We start from the raw sequence: 21856 nt of genomic DNA on the forward strand, positions 1-21856 counted from the left end.
CAAGAGTCATGTTACTGAGATTTTAATCCTTGTCTTTAATGAAGCTTCAACTGATACCAAGTATAATGAACAGTTTTCCACAGCAGATTTTATGGTGGTAATTTTAAAAAAGAAGAAAAGAAAGTCTTGCATTTATATAATGCCTTTTATGACCTCAGGACGCTCCAAAGCGCTTTACAGCCAATTAAGTACTTTTGAAGTGTAGTTGCTGTTGTAATGTAGGAAACGCAGCAGTTAATTTGCGCACAGAAAGGTCCCCCAAACAGCAATGTAATAATGACCAGATAATCTATTTTAGTGATGTTGGTTGAGGGAATGAACATTGGCCAGGACACTGGGTCGAACTCCCCTGCTGTTATTCGAATAGTGTCATGGGATCATTTACGTCCACCTGAGAGAGCAGACGGAGCCTCGGTTTAAAGTCTTATCTGAAAGACGGCATCTCCGACAGTGCTGCACTCCTTCAGTATTGCACTGGAGTGTCAGCCTAGATTTTGTGCTCAAGTCTCTGGAGTGTGGCTTGAACCCACAACCTTCTGACTCAGGTGAGTGTGTTACTAACTGTGCCACGGCTGACACAATAATAAGATTGTTTGTTGCAAAACTAACAAAACATCACCAAAAACAGAAGAATAATTATTAGGATAACATTTTAAGAAAGCTATTTTTCAAGTTGTTTGAAATTTGTCGTGAGCCAGCTAGAGAAGAATCCTGACAACACTGTGCTACAATGTTCTAACGTTCTTTGCTTTTTATAGACTGGTTTTACCACGTTCCTCGGAAACCAAACAAAACAGAAAAGAGCCAGGTACAGCTTCCACCAACTTCCCAGATCCCAGGCTTGAGTGACCTTGCAGAGCCTCACAAGGAGATCACCTTTGACAGCCGTAGATTGTGGATTAGGGACACAGACTCAGACTATGTAAAATTAGCCAAACAAGGAGGCAGGGCAGGTAAGAGGACAAGACAGTTTATCTGATGCTTGATTGAGGTAATTGTTTACCCCACATGTAAGATAACTGCAGATAGAATTGTACTACATTTTCTTTTTTTGACACCAAAATTAGAATTTCATGGTGATTCCTAGATTCCCTCAGAGTTTGGTGAAGAGCCTTTGTGTGTCTGTTAAGTATGTGAATGATGGATAAATGAAAGGTTAAATTGACCTTGTGAGACAAAGAGGTCTTAACAGTAATTAAAATTGGTAGTTTCTAAATCTAGGAAGAACCGCTTTCATCAATTAGTAGAAAGTAGACAGACACAGAACTATGGAATTTTAAATATACATCCAGGAAATTGATATGATGAATAGGTTACCTTTTGTAATGTGCAAATGATATCTTTAATCTGAAGTTTGGTACAGTAGATTTCTGTGTGTTAAGGAACCAGGACCTAATTCTAATGAATATGCTAATTAATTTGCATGAATAAACTGTATATGTAATTTATGTGAAATTCAATTAATTGATGATTTTGCATATGCAAAACAGTTTTGAGAGGCAGTTTACCTCACTTATTCAATTGTATGTTTGCACACACTATGACTGGAATTGTACCCCAAGGTTATTAAGCAACGGTAGAAATAGCAGCAAGCAATTTATTTTAAAGATTTGAGGAAATGTACAGAAGTTTAGTAGAGGCAACTAAGACACTGTTGGAAGCTTGAGGTGACCTAAATTGAAACTGAAATTGTGGTGACACCACGATTCAGTACATTGGTGCTCCAACATGTACAATATCATGGAGTGATGTGATGGTGAATGTCTTATGGTGAGTTCCTGATCTCGGCTGGGCAAATGAGGGAGAGGTGTAGTGTACTTCTCTGCACAGTGGTGGTTGGAGTTTCCTGCCACCAATGCGTACTGCAAACATTACTCCCATTATTTCTTATTTCGGCAACGGTAGCACAGTGGTAATGTTACTGGACTAGTAATCCAGAAGCCTGGACTAATGATCCAAAGATGTGAGTTCAAATCCCACCACGGCAGCTGGGGAATTTAAATTCAGTTAATTAAATAAAGCTGGAATAAAAAGCTAGTATCAGTAATGGTGACCATGAAACTATCAGATTGTCGTAAAAACCCATCTGGTTCACTAATGTCCTTTAGGGAAGGAAATCTGCTGTCCTTACCTGGTCTATATGTGACTTCAGACCCACAGCAATGTGGTTGACTCTTAACTGCCCTCTGAAATGGCCTAGCAAGCCACTCAGTTGTAACAAACCGCTACAAGAAACAATAATAAGAATAAAACCGGACGGACCACCTGGCATCGACCTCGGCACCGGCTTTGGATACGACAAAGGCACACCCAGCCCAGTCGACCCTGCAAAGTCGTCCTCACTAACATCTGGGGACTTGTGTCAAAATTGGGAGAGCTGTCCCACAGACTCGTCAAGTAACAGCCTGACATAGTCATACTCACAGAATCATACCTTTCAGCCAATGTTCTAGACTCCTCCATTACCATCCCTGGATATGTCCTGTCCCAACGACAGGACAGGCCCACCAGAGGAGGTGACACAGTGGTATACAGTCGGGAGGGTGTGGCTTTGGGAGTTCTCAACATTGACTCCGGACCCCATGAAGTCTCATGGCTTCAGGTCAAGCATGGGCAAGGGAACCTCCTCCTGATTACCACCTACTGCCCTCCCTCAGCTGATGAATCAGTACTCCTCCATGTCGAACACCACTTGGAAGAAGCACTGAGAGTAGCAAGGGCACAGAATGTACTCTGGGTGTGGGACTTCAATTCCACACTGGGCCTGCGGCAGGTGGTGAGAGAACCAACACGAGGCAAAAACCTACTTGACCTCGTCCTCACCAATCTACCTGTTGCAGATGCCTCTGTCCATGACAGCATTGGTGGCAGTGAGCACCGCACAGTCACAGAGACAAAGACCCGTCTTCACACTGAGGACACCCTCCATCGTGTTGTGTGGCAGTACCACTGTGCTAAATGGGATAGTTTCAGAGCAGACCTAGCAGCGCAAAACTGGGCATCCATGAGGCGCTGTGGGCCATCAGCAGCAGCAGAATTGTATTCCTCCACTATCTGTAACTTCATGACCCGGCATATCCCTCACTCTACCATTACCATCAAGCCAGGGGACCAACCCTGGTTTAATGAGGAATGCAGAAGATCATGCCAGGAGCAGCACCAGGCGCACCTAAAAATGGGGTGCCAACCTGGGGAAGCTGCAACACAGGACTACATGCATGCTAAAGAGTGAAAGCAGCATGGCAATAGACAGAGCTAAGTGATCCCACAATCAACGGATCAGATCAAAGCTCTGCAGTCCTGCCGCATCCAGTCACGAACGGTGGTGGACAATTAAACAACTAACGGGAGGAGGAGGCTCCATGAACATCCCCATCCTCAACAATGGCGCAGCCCAGCACGCAAGTGCAAAAGACAAGGCTGAAGCATTTGCAACCATCTTCAGCCATAAGTGCCAAGTGGATGATCTATATCGGCCTGTTCCTGACATCCCCACCATCACAGAAGCCAGTCTTCAGCCAATTCGATTCACTCCACATGATATCAAGAAATGGCTGAGTGCGCTGGATACAGCAAAGGCTATGGGCCACGACAACACCCCAGCTGTCATGCTGAAGACTTGCACTCCAGAACTAGCTGCGCCTCTAGCCAAGCTGTTCCAGTACAGCTACAACATGGGCATCTACCTGACAATGTGGAATACTGCCCAGGTATGTCCTGTCCACAAAAAGCAGGACAAATCCAATCCGGCCAATTGCCGCCCCATCAGTCAACTCTTGATCATCATCGATGGTGCTATCAAGCTGCACTTACTCAACAATAACCTGCTCACCGATGCTCAGTTTTGGTTCCACCAGGACCACTCGGCACCAGACCTGATTACAGCCTTGGTCCAAACATGGACAAAAGAGCTGAATTCCAGAGGTAAGGTGAGAGTGACTGCCCTAGACATCAAGGCAGCATTTGACCGAGTGTGGCATCAAGGAGCCCTAGTAAAATTGAAGTTAATGGGAATCGGGGGAGGGAAACTCTCCACTGGCTGGAGTCATACCTAGCACAAAGGAAGATGGTTGTGGTTGTTGGAAGTCAATCATCACAGCCCAGGACATCGCTGCAGGAGTTCCTCAGGGCAGTGTCCTAGGCCCAACCATCTTCAGCTGCTTTATCATTGACCTTCCCTCCATCATAAGGTCAGAAGTGGGGATGCTCGCTGATGATTGCACAGTGTTCAGTTCCATTCGCAACTCCCCAGATAATGAAGCAGTCCATGCCCGCATGCAGCAAGACCTGGACAACATTCAGGCTGGGGCTGACAAGTGGCAAGTAACATTCGCACCACACAAGTGCCAGGCAATGACTATCTCCAACAAGTGAGAGTCTAACCGCCGCCCCTTGACATTCAACGGCATTACCATTGCCAAATCCCCCACCATCAACATTCTGCGGGTCACCATTGACCAGAAACTTAACTGAAACAGCCACATAAATACTGTGGCCACAAAAGCAAGTCAGAGGCTGGGTATTCTGCGGCAAGTTGTGCGCTCCACCTCCTGACTCCCCAAAGCCTTTCCACAAGGCACAAGTCAGGAGTGTGATGGAATACTCTCCACTTGCCTGGATGAGTGCAGCTCCAACAACACTCAAGAAACTCGACACCATCCAGGACAAAGCAGCCTGCTTGGTCGGCACCCCATCCACCACCTTAAACATTCACTCCCTCCACCACCGGCGCACCGTGGCTGTAGTGTGTACCATCTGCAAGATACACTGCAGCAACTCGCCAGCACCTCTCAAACCCGCAACCTCTTCCACCTAGAAGGACAAGGACGGCAGACGAATGGGAACACCATCACCTGCAAGTTTCCCTCCAAGTTACACACCATCCTGACTTGGATAATATATCACCGTTCCTTCATCGTTGCTGGGTCAAAATCCTGGAACTCCCTAACAGCACTGTGGGAGTACCTTCTCCACACGGACTGCAGCTGTTCAAGAAGGCGGCTCGCCACCACCTGCTCAAGGGCACTTAGGGATGGGCAATAAATACTGGCCTTGCCAGTGACATCCACGTCTCGGGAACGAATAAAACAAGAGTTACTGTCTTCTATGTACCCCAGGTTGAAATGCAACATCTATAAATTGCCCAAGGGAAGTTTTATGCTTCTGTGTTGTGTCTTGGGTCTCATGCATCATAACGTTTGCCTTATAGGGCCATCATACTGTAAACATCTAGAATCGGGGCAGAGGGTATTTAAAAATAATATTAATAAATTTAATTAATTACATAGAATGGGAGATCAGGTGATGTGTTGCTGCTGCAATATGTGGGAGCTGGTGGACACCATTGATGCTCACGGTGATCACATTTGCAGTAAGTGTTGGCTGCTCGAGGAATTCCGGCTCCATGTTGAAGAGCTGGAGTCCGAGCTTCAAACACTGAGACACATCAGGGAGGGGGAGAGTTACCTGGACTCTGTGTATCAGGAGGTAGTCACACCAATTAGATTAATTAATTCAGATGTAGTCCGTGGCCAGGGTCAGGATGGTGTGACTAGAAGTGAGGCAGGTACGGGGATCCAGGAGGTAGTGTTGGAGGAGCCGCAGCCCTTGCTCTTGTCCAACAGGTTTGAGGCTCTTACTCCCTGTGAGGATGGGAACAGGGACTGCGGGGAGGATGAGCAACCTGGCCACAGCACTGTGGAGCGGGGGGCCATTCAAGTGGGGGGAGTTAAAAGAAATGTTGTAGTGGTAGGGGATAGTATCGTTAGGGGGATAGATAGAGTTCTTTGCAGCCGAGAGCGAGAGTCCCGAAGGCTGTGTTGCCTGCCCAGTGCCAGGGTTAAGGACATCTCCTCTGGGCTGGAGAGAAACTTGGAGTGGGAGGGGGAGGATCCAGTTGTCGTGGTCCATGTTGGTACCAACGACATAGATAGGACAAGGAAGGAGGTTCTGCTGAGGGAGTTTGAGCAGCTAGAGGCCAAATTAAAAAGCAGAACCACAAGGGTAATAATCTCTGGATTACTACCTGAGCCACGTGCAAATTTGGCTAATAATAAAATTAGAGAGTTAAATGCGTGGCTCAAAGACTGGTGTGGGAGAAATGGGTTTTGCTTCCTGGGACACTGGCATCAGTACTGGGACAGGAGAGAGCTGTCCGTTGGGACGGACTTCACTTGGCCAGTGCTGGGACTAGAATCCTGGCGAATCGAATAACTAGGGCTGTAGAGAGGGCTTTAAACTAATTAGTGGGGGGGAGGTTTTAAGAGAGCGAAAAATAAAAATGACAGCGGAGAAGGCAATAGAGCAAGGTAGCAGTGGGGGAATTAAAAACCAGAGCGTGTCAGGAAGGGACAGAATGTATAATGATAAGGGTAAAGTAGTAAAAGGGGTAAAAGCAGGAATAAATTGTCAGAAAACATATTTGAAAGTTCTTTATCAGAATGCACGCAGCATTCGTAACAAAATTGACGAGTTGACGGTGCAAATAACTACACATGGGTATGATCTGGTGGCCATTACGGAAACATGGCTGCAAGATAATCATGAATGGGAACTAAACATACAAGGGTATTTGACAATTAGGAAGGACAGACAGGAAGGAAAGGGAGGTGGAGTTGCTATGTTAATCAAGGATGGAATCACTGCAATAGTCAGAAATGATATTGGGTCAAAGGATCAGGATAGTGAAACAGTTTGGGTGGAGATAAGGAATAATAAGGGGGAAAAAGTCACTAGTGGGCGTAGTCTATAGGCCTCCTAACAGTTGCAACTCTGTTGGTCGGAGTATAAATCAGGAAATAGTTGGGGCTTGTAATAAGGGAACAGCTATAATCATGGGGGATTTTAACTTTCATATTGACTGGACTAATCAAATTGGGCATGGCAGCATTGAGGAAGAGTTCATAGAGTGTATTAGGGACGGGTTCCTTGAGCAGTATGTAACTGAACCAACCAGGGGGCAGGCAATCTTAGATCTGGTCCTGTGTAATGAGACAGGATTAATAAAAAATGTCCTAGTAAAGGATCCCCTTGGAATGAGTGACCATAATATGGTTGAATTCCAAATTCAGTTTGAGGGTGAGAGAGTTGGATCTCAAACCAGCGTACTAAGCTTAAATAAAGGAGACTATGAAGGTATGAGAGTAGAATTGACTAAAGTGGACTGGGAAAACAGATTAAAGTGTAAGACGGTACAAGAGCAGTGGTCTACATTCAAGGAGATATTTCACATCTTTCAAGATAAATATATTCCACTGAGGAAAAAGGGGAGTAAAAGAAAAGACAGCCATCCGTGGCTTAATAAAGTAATAAAGGATAGTATTCGACTGAAAACAAGGGCATATAAATTAGCCAAATCTAGTGGGAGGATAGAAGATTGGGAAGCATTTAAAAGCCAGCAAACAATAACTAAAAGATTAATTAAGAAAGGGAAGATAGATTATGAAAGTAAACTAGCAAAAAATATAAAAATTGATAGCAAGAGTTTCTACAGCTATATAAAAAGAAAAAGGGTGGCTAAAGTGAACGTTGGTCCCTTAGAGGATGGGACTGGGAAACTAGTGGTGGGGAACATGGAGATGGCAAAGACGCTGAACAAATATTTTGTATCAGTCTTTACAGTAGAGGACACTAAAAATATCCCAACACTGGACAAACAGGGGGCAATGGGGGGGGGGAGGAGCTAAACATGATTAAAATCACTAAGGAGATGGTACTCAGTAAAATAATGGGACTTAAGGCAGATAAATCCCCTGGACCTGATGGCCTACATCCTAGGGTCTTGAGAGAAGTGGCGGTAGGGATTGTGGATGCATTGGTGATCATTTTCCAGAACTCCCTGGACTCAGGAAAGGTCCCGGCAGATTGGAAAACTGCTAATGTAACACCCTTATTTAAGAAGGGAAGTAGACAAAAAGCTGGAAACTATAGACCAGTTAGCCTAACATCTGTGGTTGGCAAAATGTTCGAGTCCATTATTAAGGAAACAGTAACAGAGCATTTGGATAAACATAATTTAATAGGACAGAGTCAGCATGGTTTTACGAAGGGGAAGTCATGTTTGACAAATTTGCTCAAATTCTTTGAGGATGTAACATACAGGGTGGATAAAGGGGAACCAGTGGATGTAGTGTATTTGGACTTCCAAAAGGCATTTGACAAGGTTCCACACAAAAGATTACTGATCAAGATAAAAAAATCATGGGATTGGGGGTAATATACTGGCATGGGTGGAAGATTGGCTATCTAACAGAAAACAAAGAGTTGGGATGAATGGTTCGTTCTCGGGCTGGCAATCAGTAACTAGTGGTGTTCCGCAGGGGTCAATGCTGGGACCCCAACTCTTTACAATCTATATTAACGATTTGGAGGAAGGGACCGAGTGCAACATATCCAAGTTTGCCGACGATACAAAGATGGGAGGGAAAGCAGTGAGTGAGAAGGACATAAAAAACCTGCAAAAGGACATAGACAGGCTAAGTGAGTGGGCAGAGATTTGGCAGATGCAATATAATGTTGGAAAATGTGAGGTTATGCACTTTGGCAGAAAAAATCAAAGAGCAAGTTATTATCTAAATGGAGAGAAACTGCAAAGTGCTACAGTACAAAGGGATCTGGGGGTCCTGGTGCATGAAACACAAAAAGTTAGTATGTAGGTACAGCAGGTGATCAGGAAGGCCAATGGAATCTTGGCTTTTATTGCAAGGGGGATGGAGTATAAAAACAGGGAAGTCTTGCTGCAGTTATACAGCGTATTGGTGAGGCCACACCTGGAATACTGTGTGCAGTTTTGGTTTCCATATTTAAGAAAAGATATACTTGCTCTCGAGGCGGTTCAGAGAAGGTTCACTCGGTTGATTCCAGAGATGAGGGGGTTGATGTATGAGGAAAGGTTGAATAGGTTGGGACTCTACTCATTGGAGTTCAGAAGAATGAGAGGCGATCTTATCGAAACATATAAGATTGTGAGGGGGCTTGATCGGGTGGATGCGGGGAGGATGTTTCCACTGATGGGTGAGATTAGAACTAGGGGGCATAATCTTAGAATAAGGGGCTGCCCTTTCAAAACTGAGATGAGGAGAAACTTCTTCACTCAGAGGGTAGTAAATCTATGGAATTTGCTACCCCAGAGAGCTGTGGAAGCTGCAACATTAAATAAATTTAAAATGGAGATAGACAGTTTCCTAGCAGATAAGGGAATTAGGGGTTACGGGGAGAGGGCAGGGAAGTGGACGTGAGTCTAGATTCAGATCAGCCATGATCCTATTGAATGGCGGAGCAGGCCCGAGGGGCCGTATGGCCTACTCCTGCTCCTATTTCTTATGTTCTTATGTTCTTAAACTTGCAGTCATTTTCTCTGACGTTGGGCATCAATTGCTTCGGTGCTGCTCCCATGATGGTTGTGCATAAAAAGTCTGGCCTAGAAATTTGATAAAGCCCGAAAATGAGCGGTGCCAACGCGGGGCGAGATTTGCTCGCGCCCGGAAATAAATCGCAGACATCGCCGTTATTTTGGTGCTGCCTGCTGATTTGGATGAGTGGAGCGCACAACTGAGCAACCAACCAGCTGCTTCAGGCTGTGCACTCAGCAGGAAGTCAATGTAGCAAGACATAGCATCTCTGGAGCGAGGCTGCCTTTCCTTAAAGCAAGGCTGTCATTTTAAAAAGCAGTCTCGAGCACTTAAAAGGGGAACTGCCTTCTGAAAAAAACATTTAGAAATGGGCAGTCTCTAGCCCTTAAAGCTCAACTGCCTTCTGAAAATAAACATTAAAAATCATTCCAATCTAGGAAGTCTTCAGCTCTTAAAGCCGAACTGTCTTCTGCATGTAGAAAATGGTAAAAGTGCTTCAGCATTAACACAAATGGCTCAACAGGCTAGGAAAAGGGCACCCAGGGTCTCGCATGCAGCACTCCAGCTTTGTGCGGAAAAGAGGTCCTTTACTCACAGGGGGCCAGGAGGCCCTCCAGAATGAAGGATGTGGGACCAGATCGCCGAGGCCGTCACTGCCAGCAGTGTCGCCCCCAGGACCTGGCTCCAGTGCCCAAAGATGTTTAATGACCTCACACCAGTGGTCAAGTTCAGTGAATGCATCTACAAAAGCCGTCTCCTGCCAGCTGCCGTACTAGCCTCACACACTGCTCAATGCATGACCACCCTCCCCCATCACTCATCTACCAACAATCTCTATCAAACACGAGGCATAACTCACATTCTTCGCTTCACCTCATCCCCTAGGAGGAGATGGTGCAGGCCATTCTTGGCAGCAGCATGTGTGAGCCCTTGGCCAGTGGCAGGGCTGAAAGAATACAAGGTGCTGGTATCCTCAAACATTATCCACCTTCTCACATCCCACTTCACCCTCATCCCACAATCTCTTCTGATTTACAAGCTGCACATGGTGTAAGCAAGCACCTCTTACTTTCCTGCCCTCCCCTCACCACAACTCCACCCTTGTGCCTTCCTCATTTCAGACCCCAAGAAATCCAGCCTGCCCAGCCAGTGGTTGACCAAAAAAAGGGAGAGGAGAGTGAAGAAGAAGAAGCAACACGTCACTTGATTTCACACTCCCAGCCACCAGCTCCTTGAGGTTGTCCTGCAAAGCCATCTGCAGTCTCCCCCACTGAAAGTCAGCAGCCTTCCACCAGCCATGTTGCAGCCACTGGGGTAACACTGCGTGATATCACTAGGATAGGTAAAGTTACTCGCAAGACATTTACTAAGGGAATGCACAAAGGTGATTAGTTGATTTCTTGATGTCATATTGGATGCATATATGGATAAAGTTGGATTGGAAAGTTTGCTTTGTGATGGCTTTTATTTCAGCATTGTGGCCAAGAGGACGCTGTGATGGTCAGTAACAGAAGGAAGGTAAGGTGTGGGACAAATGTTGAAAGGGGAATTGAGGTTGTGGTCACTGGTACCACAGGCGGATGATTTGATCCCGGATATCCCGGCCAGAAAGGGGCTGTCTGGGCTGCAACCTTCCTTCTGCTTCTTTCTCTGCTGCGTCTTCCTCTTGTGAGTCTTCCTCTTGTGCGTCTTCCTCTTGTGCGTCTTCCTCTTGTGCGTCCTCCTCTTGTGCGTCCTCCTCTTGTGCGTCCTCCTCTTGTGCGTCCTCCTCTTCTTCTGCTTCTTCCTCTTTTGCTTCCTCTTGCCTCTGCAAGCAGCTTGTCCCCTTTGCTGCCTCTGCTTTATCTTCATGTGCCCCCCAGGACTGTGAGAAAGTGGTCTTCTCAGAGGCAAAATACTGCGGATGCTGGAAATCTGAAATAAAAACAGAAAATGCTGGAAATACTCAGCAGGTCAGGCAGCATCTCGACCTGAAACATTAACCCTGTTTCTCTCTCCACAGATGCTGCCTGACCTGCTAAGTATTTCCAGCATTTTCTGTCTTCTCAGAGGCCTTCCTTTACCATCCAAAGCCTTGCAAGCATCCAAGAGCACTCCCTGGACTCCCTGCACACTTTAACTTTTTAAACCCAGTGCACCTAGCAATTACTTCAATAAAATATAAAAATCCACTCCAAAAGCTGAAATCAAAACTTACTTGAAAGATGTGTGTGTCCCTTTAAGACACGCTGACAGCGTCTCTACAGTACTGCTGCAGACACATTCTTCCGTGCGTGGTTTAGAGAGTGCGTGGTTTAGAGAGGGCGTTATGGCGTGCGGCGACGTCAAAAATCGCAATCGTGCATCAGATCAGGCATTGCACACCAATTGACATCACAATCTGCACATTTGAATTTGAGCGCCGAGCGCTGGCAACGATAGCACTATGGACCGCACCAAAATGGCGGCCACTGGAAGCGAGGTGGCCGCCATTTATTGCAGAAATATGGCACTAACGGTTGGCGGTAAGGTAGGGAATTTCTAGGCCTCTGTGTCTTTGGCCCAGGGGCTAAAATATTTAAACATAGCAAATATTTTTTGGATTCCTAACCATATGAGCATTTAGATGGAAATATTTACCCAAATTATTGCTTACTTTGTTGGCTTTCTAGGGTGCTGATCTGAGCAGTAGTCTGATCTGAGGAGTCTCAGTGGCAAGGCAAGATGGCCTGAATTGCCTGCTAGTATTTTCATCCTCATATACAGGATAAGTCCGTTTATTTTGAACAGACAAAACCAGCTGGTGAATTCTAGTAAAAACACAAAGACAGACCTAATGTCTAAACTCTACAAAGAAACAGAGGAGGTTTGGCATTATTACAGGTTGGACCATCTATAATGACTCAGCATTTAACAAGGAGAAATAAATAAAACAGTGCCAGACCGCCAATGCAGGAGTGTGATACAACCACATCAATATTTCTCAACCAGCAGGTGGCAGAATTGATCTGCCATTGTTAGGTTAATTTTTCATTCCCGCAAAGAATACGAAAGAAAAGAGCACCTGCACGAAACAGAGGTTTAAAGCATTACTTTTCTATCCCTTAAACGGTGATGCTGTTTTATGCTGTTCCTTCTCATTCCACTAATTATCCATAAAGCAAGGGGTGAAGGGAGGGTCATATTTACAGCTCCAAAATAGTCCTAGTGACAATGGCATATAATCCTGATTTATATGCCAAAGACAGTGCTATAGTCCCTTCAGACAGTGAAGTTGCAATCTGTCAGATGGAAGGGGAAAATCTGGCAAACCAGTCCTTTCAGTCTGCTGCAGATGATCTGTTTATTGAATCGGAGAAATTCAATTCCCAAGATTGGCATCTGGATGATTTTATATATATGTTAGGGTGGATTTTCCAAGCCCTTGCCCTGGGCAAGGTACTTGGCCCACTAAGTGCAATTTGTAAATGTATAGCCAGCATACCCATGATTTTCTGATCTGCACTCATAGGGGGTGATTTTCACTCAGAAGTCGGGATGGAGGCGGGACTACAACTTTCGGGGTTGTAGTCCCGCCTCCATCGAGATGCGGCCAATCCACGCGATTTTAACTTGATTGACCTTGTTGAGCCCGCCCAGCGGGCTCAGCAGGCCAATTAAGGGCCACTCGGCAACAGGTGATGTCACAGACTGAAATTTCATCTGTCAAGACGTTTTGACAGATGAAATATCAGTGTTTCACAGCTGTTTGAAGCTGTCAAACACTGACAGTCTTACTTATAACCTGAGGGCTAGAAATTCAGTAGGCTTTGCGCCCAGTTTTCGCCCAAAGAGGGCTTTTGCGCCACTTGCTGAGCTTTCGCCGATATTCAGCGCTGCGGTAATGGCGGCGTTAGCCAGTAGCGCTGCGCCGCCACCGATGACGTCATCGGTGTGCGCAGTGCCCCGCTACCGCCCCGCTACCGGCCCGACCGCCATATTTAGTTGCGGCCGCCTCTTCCGCAGCGGCCGCAAACAGTGATCAGAAAACGGGGCCGTCCTGTAGCGTTAGTGGGGCGAGTTAAGGCGGAGGTGCGGTCGGCCGCTTTTTCGGCGGCCGCCTGCCCGCACCTCCTTCCCCGGCCTCCTCCACCCCCCCCCCCCCCCCCCCGGCGGCATTGCCGGCTGTTTTCCGGGAGCCCGGCACTTCTCCGTGGTGCCGGGCTCATTTGCCGGCACTAGCGAGCGGCGATCTCGCTGTTGCAGGCACCTCCCCCTTAAGAGAGGGAGGAAGGCCTGCAGTACCGCAGCCTGCCGCTCCGCAGCGGGTGGCGCTGCGGCACCTAGCGCGCCGATATTCAGTTTCAGCGCCCCAAGCGGGGGCGCCGAAACCCTTGAATAGCGGCCGCCTTCGAGTTGGGGCGCTGAAACTGAATTTCCGGCGGGCGCAAGTGGCTCCGCGCGCAGCGGTACTTTCTGGGCGCGAGCGAGCTGGCCGCCCCAAACTGAATTTCTAGGCCTGAGTCCTTCTACACAGACTCAGTTAGAAATCTCACCGGCACAGAAAGCTGCAGGCTGTCACTTTTGACAGTTCGCAGCCGTTCTGCTTTCTGTGCCGGTTAGATGATGGACTCCCGAAACCTAGAGGAAGGAAGGCTAAAAAGGTAAGTACAGGTAATTTAAACTTCTTTACACACTTTAGACACACCAAACACACTTACCTTTGCACTCATGCACCCTTCACTCACCTGAACACCGACATCTCGACCCCTCCAAGTCCTTCAACCCGACGGCCCGACTCCTCTAACTTGGCGTGGTTTGGAGCCATCGGGAATCCCACATGTCAAGCTTTAAAATAGGGATTAGGCTAAAAACTGCCTGTTAACTACCTATTAACAGGCAGTTAATTGTCACTAATCCCTTTCCGCCTCGGGTAGGCGGGTCCCAGTGCGGGGCGGGTACCCGCCTCCTTTGAAACTTACATGGAGGCGGGTTTGGGGCGGGATGGTGACAGGACCCCCGAATTCGGGACTTTAACCCCTCGCACGCCTCCAATCCCGACTCTACGGGTCAGTTAAAATCGAGGCCATGGTGTACTAGGTGCCTCACTGTGGGAGACGACACAGAAACTCAACCCTATTATATCTGTGATGTTTATAAGGCTCTGTTGTAATTACAGAGTTGTGGATGGGAGGGAGATGTTTAAATTTGGCTGCACTGTGGGACTAATGAAGCTGGGACTAATGAAGCTGAAACTAAAGTAATATTACTGGAAATGATCTATGTAGATTGATGCAGCAAATAAGAATCTTTGATTCTTCAATACAACAATGGCCCAGAAATTCGGGTTGGAGGCCTCCCGCGGGTGCAAGCCTCCGACCTGCACTTACCTAGCGCGCTGGCCGTTGAGCTGTGGGCTTGCGTGGGATTCCGATCCTGGGCCTCCTCCAATGCCGGCGCGCAGTGCTTGCGTATCCCAGGGGCGCAGTTAGTTCGATGCGTCCCCTGGGATCACGTGGGCCATGGAGAGCCAATGGTAGCAGGGAATGCTTCATTCATAAAATTGACCGGAAGAGCTGTCAAAACCATAAATACTATAAGCCCCAAAACATCACTGAAACTTTAAATAAAAATTTTTTTAAATCACATTTTTAAAATAACTATAAATTATATAAAATAACTATTTTAAACAATAATTTAAATTTTTGAAAAAATTAATTACATTTTCTAACAGGGCTAAAAATAAACTTACCTTTCTTTAAAGTATTTAACAATAATAAACCTGTGGAAAAAATGTTTTAATTTTAATTAATTCACCAATTACCTTGTTAAAAGCAGGCCTTGCACCTACTTTTTATATGTGTAACTTCTGGAGACTTACCCTCCCGGAAAAACCTGGGAAAAAAAAGTTCAATGCGCACGCGCTGCCTCTCCGGGGCACGCGTTCCACCTCTGAACCCCTTCTTTCAAGGGAACGGAAGTTCCGGTTTCCCACCCATGCGCAGCGCATGCACGAAACTGGCACTTCCATTGGGCCTACGGGTGAGTACCCCATGCGTACTCACCCGTGGAGACCCGAATTTCTGGGCCAATATATTTTTTAACCCTTTAAGTATTCGGGTATGATTTCTGGATGAAAATCTCTCTCATGCACACACGCACAAACACAGACACACTCTCACAGAGACACACACACACACAGTCACACACACACACAGCCACACAATCATAGTCACACAGTCACAGTCACACACAGTCTCACACACACACACAGTCACACACACACACACACACTCTTAGTCACACTCTCACAGTCACACACACACACTCACAGTCACACAGTCACACACACACAGTCACACACCCACACAGTCACACACCCATTCACACACACACACACACTCTCACACACACTCTCAGTCACACACACAGTCACACACACTCTCACAGTCACACACACCGTCACACACACACACTCTCACACAGTCTCACACACACACACAGAGTCACACACACACACACACACTCTCACAGTCACACACACACACTCACACAGTCACAGTCACACACACAGTCACACACCCATTCACACACACATACACACTGTCACACATTCACACACAGTCTCACACACAGTCTCACAGTCTCACACACACACTCTCACAGTCACACTGTCACAGTCACACACACCGTCACACACACACACTCTCACACAGTCACACAGTCTCACACACAGTCTCACACACACACACACTCTCTCACAGTCACACACACACAGACACAGTCTCACACACACAGTCACATACACACACACAGTCCCATTTAGATAAGTGATCTTTTATTAAATCAAGTGTTATACTGTATTAAATGATATTAACTCAGCATATCCAGTATCATGAAATCATTATACAATATGGGATACTGGGAGGTCCAGTCAGTTCAACTAACCAGTTAGTTACATGGGTTTCTACTGTATGCATACATACATATGGAATAACCATTGAACTGGAACACATTGCAGTATTACAAGTCTGTAACAAAACTGGGGTTTCTGATGAAATAAAGAAAGAGAAAATATGGAACAAGTAAAAGTAATTCAGGCTATTGTTTTTATTCAGCTGGGTGTCTGAAATGCATGGAAACCCATCACCGTGCTTGAGGGTTTCTCATTCCGGCTACTGAGAATTTGCCACCCACCTGTAGACCTACTGAGGGTTATTTTGGCGAAAGGGTAAAAACAGGTGATAAATGGGTGCTCTGCTAATAAGACACACCTGTTTGAAAGTCTGGTTTTAGCATGCAATTTTGGTCCTAGTTGCTGATTACCATAATTTGCCTGGAGGTGCTAAACCAGACACCTGCAGGTTTAGCACTCAAGCACTGATTAGACGCAATTTTCTTGGAGCAGTATATGTGGGCTCCACACAGCCACTTCCACTGAAGATTTGGAGTGTGCTGACTGACACACAGCGGCATGTTTCAGGATGGCTCAGGGACCGAGTGGGAGGGTGCACATGTTCTCGGACGCGGCACTGGAGGTCCTGGTGGAGGAGGTCCAGAGGAGGAGGGATGTCCTGTACCCGCAGGGGGGAAAGAGTCCACCTTGCCCTCCTGTCCCTCTCTCTTGCAGCAGCTGGTGCTGCTTTGCCTGGCTTCATGTCCTCTTCCCATTCTTCCTGCAGACCAAGGTGGACCACTAACAGGATGCCGATAGCCAAGCACTCCTGTTAGATCAGGTAATTAATTTCAGTGGACCACACTGATCTGAGGTCAACACACTAAAATTAAAGTTTGCGAGTCCGGTGGTAAGTTTTAATAGTCGATTTATTGCATCACTTGATTTACACTGTTTGACTTCCTTTATCCGACTAACATCATCTTCAAAATGGCTGGTTTTTATACAGCAGCAGATGTACCCGCCCCCTTTATTACCATTGGCTCAGCAGCATGCATGCAGAGCTATGGTTGGTTCAACTACATCACACTGATTGGATCTCTGGTACATCAATCATTCCTTTGTTCTCTGTTTAAGGTAAATCAGCACTTTCAGTATTAAGCTTAGATCAGCACTCTCACAGTTCTCAGTTTTTAAGCTAAATCATATTAAAATCTATGTTATTAAAATATTATATTCCCTAACACTCCCCCCTTTGATTCTTTCAAAAATTGAATCATAAAAATAAAGAGTCAGATTAAAAATATAATCAATCATTGCTGTGCTTTGCCACTGTCCGGATCAGTGGCTTTTGCACAAATTTACATCAACCAGGATTTTATGTGGCCACAGTAAAAGCCTGGTTTTAATAAGTTAATTGATTTCATGATCTTAAATTAATTAGTGCATCTTAAAAAGTGGGAGGAGCTCCCCTCAGCTTATGGCTTTGGCTTTGAAAAATACATTCAGGTAAAAATTAAAAAGTAAAAAAAGGTAGAAAAATTATAAAAAGTAGAAAAAGTTACAAAACAATCTTGCAACTAAATATAACATGCCCCTTTAAGATGTAAAAACGGTCTGCGGCGACCTGCAAGGCGTCTTGCCCACGGGGCAGCAGCCGCCTGGTGGCATGCACATTTAATCAACAGAAACACACAATTTGATCCCCATCCTATTGTACAAGGCCTTCCTCTTATCTTTCTGAGGAGTGTTTTGTCAAGATTTTTCAAGGGCATTTTATGGCTTCGTGGCTCCTTGTTATCTAGCAGGTGCTATCCTCCCTGTTTCCTTGCATTTTACCATTCCCTTATCATTTCTATTTTTACTTTGATGCTTGATATTCGACCTTGCTGGCATTTATGCTATCTTTTTCCGCTTGCCTGTTGTCAGTCCCTGGTCTAAGAATTAAAACCCATCTTTGAATCTAACAGCTATTTCTTACAATTCCCTTCTTTGAGAAGGAAATAGCCTTATTGACTTCTCACAATCAGCTCTTGACTAATCTAGCCAGCTCTTATTGCTCTCTCAACTTGGGCATTAGTAGGGAGTCTTGAAGATTTCTCCCTTCCTTACAGTCCATTCCTTTGAGGGGAGGAGCAACCCCTGACCCCTTACTCAAATTCAATTCACTGTTCCGGTGTCCCAATTCTGCCCCGCCTGGGGTCTCCTCTGTTTCTTCTATCTTTCCTGATGTTACCCCGCCTGGGGTCTCCTCTACATTACTTCGGATCTTCTCTTTCGGTGTGCTCAATTAATTTGTTAGTGCTTGTCAGTCATGGACATGAGTAGCCATTGGCTTATGTATCAAAGTCTTACTACACACGTTACATATATCAAATACACTATCATTACAAGTTGGATAGCTACCAGAGCATGTGAAATAATACGAACCTAAGGGTGTGCTGATGTATTAAGCCCAATATCCCACCAATGTGAGTTGTCCCCTATGCTGTCAATTTCAATATCTATTCTCGAGTTGTCTTGCTCCAAAACATAAAAATGCTTTAGGGAAGAGTTCAGTCGCATCATGAGCTCACTGAAACCCACAAACAACAGGGGAATGTTGTATCCGAGTATTCGAATTGTGCCACATAATTGTGTAGCTCATACTTAAAAACATGTTGGTTGATGGGACAGGTCCTGTTAGACCCGTAAAGCATGGTAATTGCAGTAGTAGTGACACAGGAGGCACCACTAAAATCACCTCATACTGGATTCGTACTGGTTTTTCCCACGCTCTGTTACCTACAAAACACAATTATTGCAGTCACAGTTAAATTCAGTCTTACAATCATTTCAAGCGACATTACAGTTTAACATCTAATCAACAAACCATGGATTTAAAAGATTCTCCAGATCTCTTTTACTCGTATCCATCTTGTGGATAATTCTTACGAAACATGATTTCTCCTTAGCCCTCAATTGTCCCAATCCAGATTCCATGTAACTCTCCACTTCAACTTCAATTTCAATCCCTCTAAAAGGTACCAGTGTGTTTAACTCTACTCTGATTGTTTCATCAATTAGATAGTTTCTCGATGGAGTATGTGTCAATGCTTTAAAAGTTGTCTCGCTCTCCTGAGCCACATTAACCATTTCATGTTTTGCTGTTGTCAAGTAACTGAGCAGTTTTCTTAGAACACCACGTAGGTAAAGCCGTATCGGTTAAATCTAGCATTACCAGTACAAGTTCATGTTGCACATTATCATACAATTAGTTTACAAGATAACTTCCATTTATCAAATCATAATTTTCCTTCTATCACTGTGGGGAAATATTAACTTAAAATTAAGAAACTTAAATTTAATAATGTCCCATATCTTTAAATTTCATACTAAAGTTGTTGCTTGGTGAACTTCAACAGCTGTCAGTGGAAAGGGTTAACTCCTTTGCAGGTTTTTAAGAAGGTGGAGCAAAACATTATCAGGCGTAATTGCGTCACTTCACGTAAATCAAAAAAAACTTTCCTGATCGAAAAAGACAGTTGTGTTTTCACACTTTAACTAAACACGAACAGAACAGATAAAACAAAACAAAATAGCACATTCTTGCAGACAACAGTAAATTACATCATATTTCTTATTGTCCTTTCTTCAGATGTCTTTCCAAAATACTGTAAAAACATAACTGGAGAAAAATGAGTTTTTCACATTTAAACAAATCAAATCAAACTGCTTTAGAAGATTTCACCATAGCAACCGGGACTCCAAGGTTAAATCTTAGACTGAAACTTAATGTAACATTGTACAGTTTGCACTGCAAGTACAAAAATCTATCGCAATCTTTTGTTAAGCAAACTTTTTGTTGCTCTTCTCAGTTTTTACACACCAGCTTAACTTAAATTATTTCAAAGGTTTTTTTTTCAATTCTTGGGGCACAATCTTATTCGCACACTCTTAAAACTTCCAAAATCCAAGACAAGACAAAAGATTTAAATGCTTTTAACACAGAGAAGTGGGTGGAGCTAAAACACACATAACAGAATCTTTCTTTTAAAGAACATCTAATCAGACAAAAGAAATACTGTAACTTCTTAAACATTCATAGTCATTTTTCAAGGTTCCTTTCACTCAGCAAATCTTGTGTTTTATTTGTCTCAGCACAGATGTTAATAACTTCCATGTCAGTAAAACTTTAAGTTTCTCTTTTTTTTCCCTCTTTTTCCATCGGCGTCTCAGCATTTCCTGGCTTTCCAAATCCCTGTTTTTTTTCTTCCTTTGCTGAGTTTTCAGATTGGTTAGCCTGCAAATTAGATCTTTTTCTTTCTTTATCTCTCCTGTGTTCAGCCCCGAGTGTTCCAACCAGTTACTTTTAAATCGCCCGTTATACTCTAACACTTCCTCCGTCCCTTTCTGTTGACAGGCTATGATCTTTCCCCAATCCGTTTTTGCAGGGCTAATCACTTGTAACCACTGTTGGATCGCATCCCATCCGGCATCTATATCTTGCTCATCATTTCCCAGGCCAGTCTTTACTTTGCTGTGTAACTTATTTCCCTCTCTCCTGGGTACCATTACAGTCAGAATTTGGACTCCGTCCCACGGGTGGAGTTGGTACTTCGCCCTTTCTTCCCCATCTTCTTTCTTCTCATACTTCTTTTCTACTCTTTTCCTTTTCTGTCTCAATGGGGCCAAATGGGGTCCTGTTTTCTCTTCTTCACTTTCACTGACATTACTAGAGGATCCCGATTCAGTCTCTTGACCTGCTTCTTGTCTTTCTCTCCCACGACCTTCCTCCTTTATTTCATTTAGATCTGGGTATCCCTTCCAGGTCCCGACACATTTTCCCTTTTCTTCAACTACCGGTACTATCGGTTGTTTATCCAATTGTTTTTTACAGTCCTTAACTTCGTCTTTAAGTTTTTTAACTTCCACTTCTGACTTTTCAAGCTCATTTGTTTTCTTTTTCATCAATTGTTCATAAATCGCATCTTTCTGCTCTTTTGCATTGGTCAAGTCGTGATCATGTTGGGAGTTTGTCTTAATCTCATTTCGCCGTCGGATCTGACTCATAACGGCCATGGACCATCTGATCCGTCTTTTATCTTTCATACGGGTCGTTTTTCCCCAGACCCTTTTTATGTCATCCAAAGACCATTGTCCGGAGGAGGTACTGTACTTTTGTTCGATTTCGAACCAGGTTTTAGGTAAGCCAAACTGTAATTCTATATAGTCATACAACTGCTGGAGAATTTCATCGTCTGAAATCTCAGGTGGGGCACGCCCACCATTAATAGTTGTAGGTTTATCGAGTGGTGCCATAATATCGACTACTCTACTTGGGGGTCTCGAGTCGTAGGCTTAATTAAATAACACCGCCGAAGTTAGAGCTCTATATGGACCTCGAGGCCATCTACCACCCGGATGGTTCGCTACCCGGAGGTTTGCGGAATCGCGTGGAGGGGAGATGACTAGACAACCAACCGAGGACTTTTATAACGAGGAGTCCTTACCTCCGATATAGGTCTGGTGTCTCAGATCCAATCTCTTCCTTCAGCGACCCCGCTCGCAGCGCCAAATTGTTAGATCAGGTAATTAATTTCAGTGGACCACACTGATCTGAGGTCAACACACTAAAATTAAAGTTTGCGAGTCCGGTGGTAAGTTTTAAATA

At 44.9% G+C, this 21856-nt stretch overlaps 1 long non-coding RNA gene across 1 annotated transcript in view; it reads left to right on the top strand.

Annotated features, from left to right (window-relative positions):
• LOC147117747 (uncharacterized) overlaps window positions 1-21856 on the top strand; it is a 258768-nt gene that overhangs the window by 93004 nt on the left and 143908 nt on the right. The window lies entirely within an intron of this gene.

The sequence above is a fragment of the Somniosus microcephalus genome, chromosome 5 (assembly GCF_052327205.1).
Source record: "Somniosus microcephalus isolate GS21.2 chromosome 5, FLI_Smic_1.0, whole genome shotgun sequence".
NCBI lineage: Eukaryota > Metazoa > Chordata > Chondrichthyes > Squaliformes > Somniosidae > Somniosus > Somniosus microcephalus.